General features: G+C 38.9%; 1 protein-coding gene across 3 annotated transcripts in view; it reads left to right on the top strand.

Annotated features, from left to right (window-relative positions):
- Positions 1-593: 593 nt before the first annotated feature.
- The window catches only part of wdr33 (WD repeat domain 33), a 217,738-nt gene continuing 211,325 nt past the window's right edge, over positions 594-7,006 (top strand). For 2 of the 3 annotated variants that reach the window (XM_039762909.1, XM_039762898.1), the window contains exon 1: positions 594-811. The gene's annotated coding sequence lies outside the window, so the exon portion shown is untranslated. The remainder of the gene's footprint in view (positions 812-7,006) is intronic. The other variant, XM_039762920.1, reaches the window with a different exon arrangement.

Here is a 7,006-nt window from a genome sequence, read left to right as displayed (position 1 = left end):
ACATACATCCAGAGGGGACTGGGCGGTCTCATGGTCTGGAATCCCTACTGATTTTATTTTTTTCTCCAGCCGTCTGGAGTTTTCTTTTTTGTTTTTTCTGTCCCCCCTGGCCATTGGATCTTACTCTTATTCTATGTTAATTATCCATCCATCCATCCATTTCCTAACCCGTTGAATCCGAACACAGGGTCACTGTTGACTTATTTTGTTTTATTATTGTGTCTTTTATTTTCTATTCTTTATTATGTAAAGCACTTTGAGCTACTGTTTGTATGAAAATGTGCTATATAAATAAATGTTGTTGTTGTTGTTACATGAAATTTAGTGCTCTGAAAAATTATCATTTTTCTGGAAAGGTATTAGTGGCTCGCTTTCTTAATTGAAACAGTTAACTTCCTTCTAAGCTAAAACAAAAGCAGTCTACAATAAAGGAATAACGATTTAAATACACATTTACAACAATACAAAAAACCTCAGCTCGCCAAGCATGAAGAAAAACACATTTTTGGCGATGCCAGTCACGTGGTGTCTCGAAGAAGGGCGCATAACGACGTCTAAATTCGTCTCGCGACGTTTCCTTGGTAGCGACGTTGCGTACACCGTGAGGCCGCACAGGGACGTCAGAACGGAGGCGCGTAGCTTGAGGAAGATGGCGTTGGAGGCCTGTCGATGACAGCAAGGAAAACGCGGAGTAAAAGAGACTTTTATTTGTTTCCCGCGTGAAGAATACAACCAGAGTGGAACGTTGTATGCTGAACCGAAGGCCGTCCTAAGACAGCCCTTCCGCTTAAAGTTACCGACATAAGGAGAGGTGAGTAAAGCTGCTTATAGTCTGTTTACAGGCCTAGTCGCCATTATTTTTTTTAATGCGGTCGACGCATTTAAAGACAGCCTTTTTTCGGCTACTTTGACGTGATGGTTTAAGTGGCGACTGTTGTAAAATCAGTGAGCGGTATTAGGAAGAAGTAGTGTCGTTGAGACACAGGACCATTTTACTGTTCCGTAACCTGTTGTCGTTGAGCGAAAACGTATTTACATTCAGCGGCAGGGTGCACCGCGCTCTAAGGCGGGCTTTATTTTGTCGAGTGCGCTTAAGTGTGAGCAGCTTGTCCCGGCGGTGATGTTGAGAAAGACTTGGGTTTTCGTTGGTTGTACAAAGAAATGCGTCCTGTTTGCATTTCTGTTCTGAGCTTGATTGACACAACTACAGGAACAAACATTACTCAATGTAATTTATCGAGCCTGTTTTCTTATATAGACCTAAATCGCATTTTTATGGTCATTGCTTTTTTTTTTTTTAGCTTTTGCCTGTTTAGTGTAACCACGTGTTACAGTGCTGTTGCTTTGTAGCTTTTCATCTCTGCCCCAATACTGTTTGGTTTAATTCAAAATATTTTGTAGACTGTCTTTTAGTATTAAAATTATTTACGTTACATTTAGCCCTTCAACTACAAGTGCCAGTTAAACTTTATAACCTAAACGTTTTTGTTTTGCAATTATTAAATATGGTAATACGTTAATGATCTAGAAACGCATGGGCATTCGTATTCCTTGATACTGACAGATGTTGCTTCATTTAAAATGAATCTTGTTCCAATGCGGATTTTGTATTGAAAAACATGGTATATTAAGAAAAAGATTTGCCGCATATATGTTAAAAGTCAAAAGTGGTGATGCATAGTTTTCGTCATTATGGCTGCTAACGAGAAAAAATCGCCTTAACAGTATTTTTCCTATTCCCTTTTGCACCACAAAGTATACAATGTTAATTTCTAGATGAACTTTTTTTTTAGTCATTTATCCCACAGTGAATTTGGTATGACTTTATGAAGGAATTACTGCTGAAGACAGCTAAGACAAAGGAAGTAACACTATCAGAGTTTTTTGGTTTTTCCACCTGATCAGTGTTGGCGTTCCTTGACTTGTGAGCCACAATAGAACTCGGATATTACAGGTGCTGGTCATGAAATTAAAATGTCATGACAAAGTTGATTTATTTCAGTAATTCCATTCAAAGAGTGAAGCATGTATATTAGATTCATTCATTACACACAGACTGATGTATTTCAAATGTTTATTTCTTTTAATTTTGATGATTATAACTGAAAACTAATGAAAGTCCCAAATTCAGTATCTCGGAAAATTAGAATATTGTGAAAAGGTTCAGAATTGGACACCTGGTGACACACTCTAATCAGATAATTAACTCAAAACACCTGCAAAAGCCGTTAAATGGTCTCTCAGTCTAGTTCTGTAGGCTACACAATCAAGGGGAAGACTGCTGACTTGACAGTTGTCCAAAAGATGACCATTGACACCTTGCACAAGGAGGGCAAGACACTAAAGGTCGTTGCTAAAGACGCTCACAGAGCTCTGTGTCCAAGCACATTAATAGAGAGGCGAAGGGAAGGACAAGATGTGGTAGAAAAAGTGTACAAGCAATAGGGATAACCGCACCCTGGAGAGGATTGTGAAACAAAACCCATTCAAAACTGTGGGGGAGAATCACAAAGAGTGGACTCCAGCTGGAGTCAGTGCTTCAAGAACCACCACGCACAAACGTATGCAAGACATGGGTTTCAGCTGTCGCATTCCTTGTGTCAAGCCATTGCGTCAGAAGCGTCTCGCCTGGGCTAAAGACAAAAAGGACTGGACTGCTGCTGAGTGGTCCAAAGTTATCTTCTCTGATGAAAGTAAATTTTGCATTTCCTTTGGAAATCAAGGTCCCAGAGTCTGGAGGAAGAGAGGAGAGGCACAGAATCCACGTTGCTTGAGGTCCAGTGTAAAGTTTCCACAGTCAGTGATGGTTTGGGGTGCCATGTCATCTGCTGGCGTTGGTCCATTGTGTTTTCTGAGGTCCAAGGTCAACACAGCTGTCTACCAGGAAATTTTAGAGCACTTCATGCTTCCTGTTGCTGACGAACTTTATGGAGATGCAGATTTTATTTTCCAACAGGACCTGGCACCTGCACACAGTGCCAAAGCTACCAGTACTTGGTTTAAGGACCATGGTATCCCTGTTCTTGATTGGCCAGCAAACTCGCCTGACCTTAACCCCATAGAAAATCTATGGGGTATTGTGAAGAGGAAGATGCAATACGCCAGACCCAACAATTCAGAAGAGCTGAAGGCCACTATCGTAGCAACATGGGCTCTCATAACACCTGAGCAGTGCCACAGACTGATCGACTCCATGCCATGCCGCATTGCTGCAGTAATCCAGACCAAAGGAGCCCCAACTAAATATTGAGTGCTGTACATGCTCATATTTTTCATGTTCATACCATTCAGTTGGCCAACATTTCTAAAAATCCTTTTTTTGCATTGGTCTTAATTGATATTCTAATTTTCCGAGATACTGAATTTGGGACTTTCATTAGTTGTCAGTTATAATCATCAAAATTAAAAGAAATAAACATTTGAAATACATCAGTCTGTGTGTAATGAATGAATCTAATATACAAGTTTCATGTTTTGAATGGAATTACTGAAATAAATCAACTTTGTCATGATATTCTAATTTTATGACCAGCACCTGTACTTGGAAAATAACACATACCAAAGCTGTATCTGAACAAAAGAGTCTTGTGTTGGGGCTACCTGAGAAGTCAGAGTTTTTCCTTTTAAGACATTTAAAAGAATACTCCACATAAAAATGATTTTTCTGTTTGTAATTTACCCCATGTAGTTTGTAGTGGTGGTTGTGATAAATTTTTAATCTTTCTTTCAATGGGGGAAAGCGGTTTATAATGTGGTGAGACGTAATGATCAGTTCTGTTCAGTGGCAAGTGATGTGGAAAATGTGTTTGGGGGAAAAAGAATTCTCGCATAACTCATGTCTCATAATCCATATGTTTAATATCCATTTGTATGCTCAAAACAAGCAAAATTGGTGTATTTTTCTGCTTAAAATTAGCATTCTTGCCTCCGAAAAATGCGGCATGGGTGATGAACAGGAAAGATGCCACTCCCATAATACTGTGGATTATACAACATGAGTTATGTGAGAATTAGTTTTCTTTCCTTGCATGGCTGTTTTTCACATAGTTGCCATTGGACAGAAAGGATCCATTGCATCATAAACCATTTTTCTGTCATTGTGCCTCAGTGGTAGCTGGCGGAAAAAATTTAGGTGAGGGTGCGGCTTTTGCAGGGACAAACTGAAGCAGCAGTTACTTATTATATAGTGCCTTCCATATCTATCTATCATATGGTGCCTTGCACGTCTGTTTATTATATTGTCTCTTTCATATCTATCTGGTCATTCCACATGCTCTCATGGTCCTTATAATGTCAATGCACATCTTGGCCTGTCCAGTACCAGACCCATAGGACAAATCCGGGCTAAATGTGTTATACCCTTTCCACCTTGCTGCCTAATCTGATGCCAGCTTTTACATTTCTGCTGTGCTCCAGATCTTCTGTCCATGACATCCACAGTTCCCTTGTTTTTCTTATAACTTGCCTTATAGATGTAGAAAGGAACAGGTGCAACCGACACCCAAATTGTATACTACACCTGCCTCTACATTGCCAAATCCGTTACATGCTTGCCTAGTTTCTCGTTCTGCCAAGTCCCACACCATAATGTCTGTACCCCTTCTTCCACAATCTTCCAATAATGTGGACTTCTGTCTGTCCTATATCCCATCCATAGCACAACTTCAAATGAAATCTTATTCTGCTTTTACTATCAGGATACCTATGTTTTCTTGAACATAAATATTTCCCTCCTTTCCTTCTGGCCTGAAAATGTCTCTATGTCTGCCTAACATTTCGCTGCATATTATTGTCTAGAGCAGTTTTTCCCAACCCTTTTTTCCATAGTGGTATATTTTTTGTAACGAAAATCATCCCAAAGTACATCACTATTCAACTAACCACAAACATCTATGCAACTCATCTGTTATTCTGGACAGGATGTGTTGATTTTGGTCACCTCTTCATTGTGCCTTATAATGCCAATCCTGCATTTTTCTCACTCTTTAATATTGTTTTTTATCAGTAATTCTGCTCCTTGTGTATGTAAATTTCCCCTTGGGTTTAATAAAGTATCTGTCTATCTGTCTGTACCCTTCATCTAGCTGTTCAGCAATACTAAGCCTGCCAAAAACATTTAGCTTCATGCTATGGACTAGATGACTGCAGCTACTTTTATACCGTTTGCATATTTCAGAAAGTTGTTTTAGATCTTGTACCCTTGTGGTTGTCCACAAAGCTTTGGTACCAACACTTTGAAACAGCAAACCGGGAAAGAAAAAAAAAAAGTCCTTGTATAAGGACAGGCTCATCCTTGAATTCATTCGTCAGGACAGTCCAGTCCAAGCTCCTTATCTTCCTTTTTTTTCTCTCCAAGTGAATGGTTTATGAAGGGTGTTTCATCAAAGAAATATCTGAGTTTTCTTTAATTTCTGAAGTTCAGCTTGATGTTGCTGTCAAAGTCATGCTCATTCACCTGTACTTGCATAGCATTAACACTAGAATTACCAGAGCCTACGAAAAAACGTGTAGATCTGTCCCACCTTAAATCGCTTCGCTCCTCTCCATCAGCGTCTTTTGTCTTGTAAATGTGCAGATAAGCAGCCCACTATCACATCCCCCCGACGCCGCACAGTTTTCTAAGCTCAAGTCTGTTTACCTGCATGTCAGTTGCTTAGCGTTGTATAGAGTGAGAAGTCAAGCAAAATGACACCTTTTATAAATATCATATCGTTATTTGGAACACATGCATTTCATGTGTGTTCCGTGTCTACAACGATCTATGTAAACACTTCGTTAACACAGACACATTTTTCATGTTTTAGTAATAATGGACAAAATGTAGACATTAAACGTATAATGTGTGAAGCCTGAAGTCCAAATATCAAATAAACACTTTCACAAAATTTACAAATATAACAGAACAAGTGCGCTTCTATTCAAAAATACAACTGCAGAAAAAGAACCCACGTTAGGGTGCAACATTGACAAGCATTTGCTACGGCCGCTTCGGTGCCTCAGCAGTAAGAACTGTTGACTGGTAATCAAAACTTCACGGGTTCGACCCCGGATGAGTCCGTTTTGAGAAGTGAGCTGCTCTTATTCTTACTATTTTAGAATGAAAACATACATTTGATTCCACTCTGTAACCGCTGGTGTAAATTTATTATACTCGTAAAAGGTAGCTTTTTTTTTTTTTTTATTTATTATTATTCAGTTTTATTCTCTCAGTCATGTTCACGAACCCGGCCCCAAACATTTGACACTGCTGTTTTCACATAAAGACGCGCTATAACAGAGGTGAACTCGGATGTAGATGACGGGTCTACATCGGATCTAGAATGCCATCGCTGTACTTTGTATATGTACATGGGAAGCTGTGCACTGTAATTGTGACTTTATGCTGTAGGAAGTAAGTAAATAAATAAAGGTAAATAACATTCGATCTGGCTGTTGCATACAAAGTACAGTGACGGCAGCTTCCACCTTCAGCTGTAGACTCATCAATACGCGAGCGACTCTCCATGCTAGTGTTTATTTTGGCAGCGCCCTGCATTACAAGCTGCCAGTGTTCTGCATGAAAACATAAGATTAACAAATTTTCCTCTGCCATCACTACAAAAAACATGGCTGTGTAGTAGTATTTAAAATATAAGTTAGGATTAATACTAGAACGTTGAGAATGGTGTAAAGTTACAGTAGTCTCTGGTAGTTGTAAGAACTCTGCATAAGACAAACCTTTATGTGATGGTGGTGAAAAAGAAACTAAATAAAAAGCGGTGCTGCAACAAATGGCCTCTGAATTCTTTTGTTAGCCTAGTATACATCTTGAATCACTGTAAAGATACTTTCTTTACACATAGTATATATTGCTGCTATATATTTTCACTTTATAAATTTGTATACATTTTAAAGTTAAAAAATGTTCCAGTGTTATGCTTTTGGAAAGAAAAATGCTTCAGTATTTATTAAAGTAATTACTTTTCAGTCAGCTAAGCATATACAAATCACAAGTGAATTAAAAACT

Source organism: Polypterus senegalus, chromosome 1, assembly GCF_016835505.1.
Source record: "Polypterus senegalus isolate Bchr_013 chromosome 1, ASM1683550v1, whole genome shotgun sequence".
NCBI classification, from domain to species: domain Eukaryota; kingdom Metazoa; phylum Chordata; class Cladistia; order Polypteriformes; family Polypteridae; genus Polypterus; species Polypterus senegalus.
Note: the sequence above shows the minus strand (reverse complement) of the source record. Positions and strands in the feature narration are given on the sequence as shown.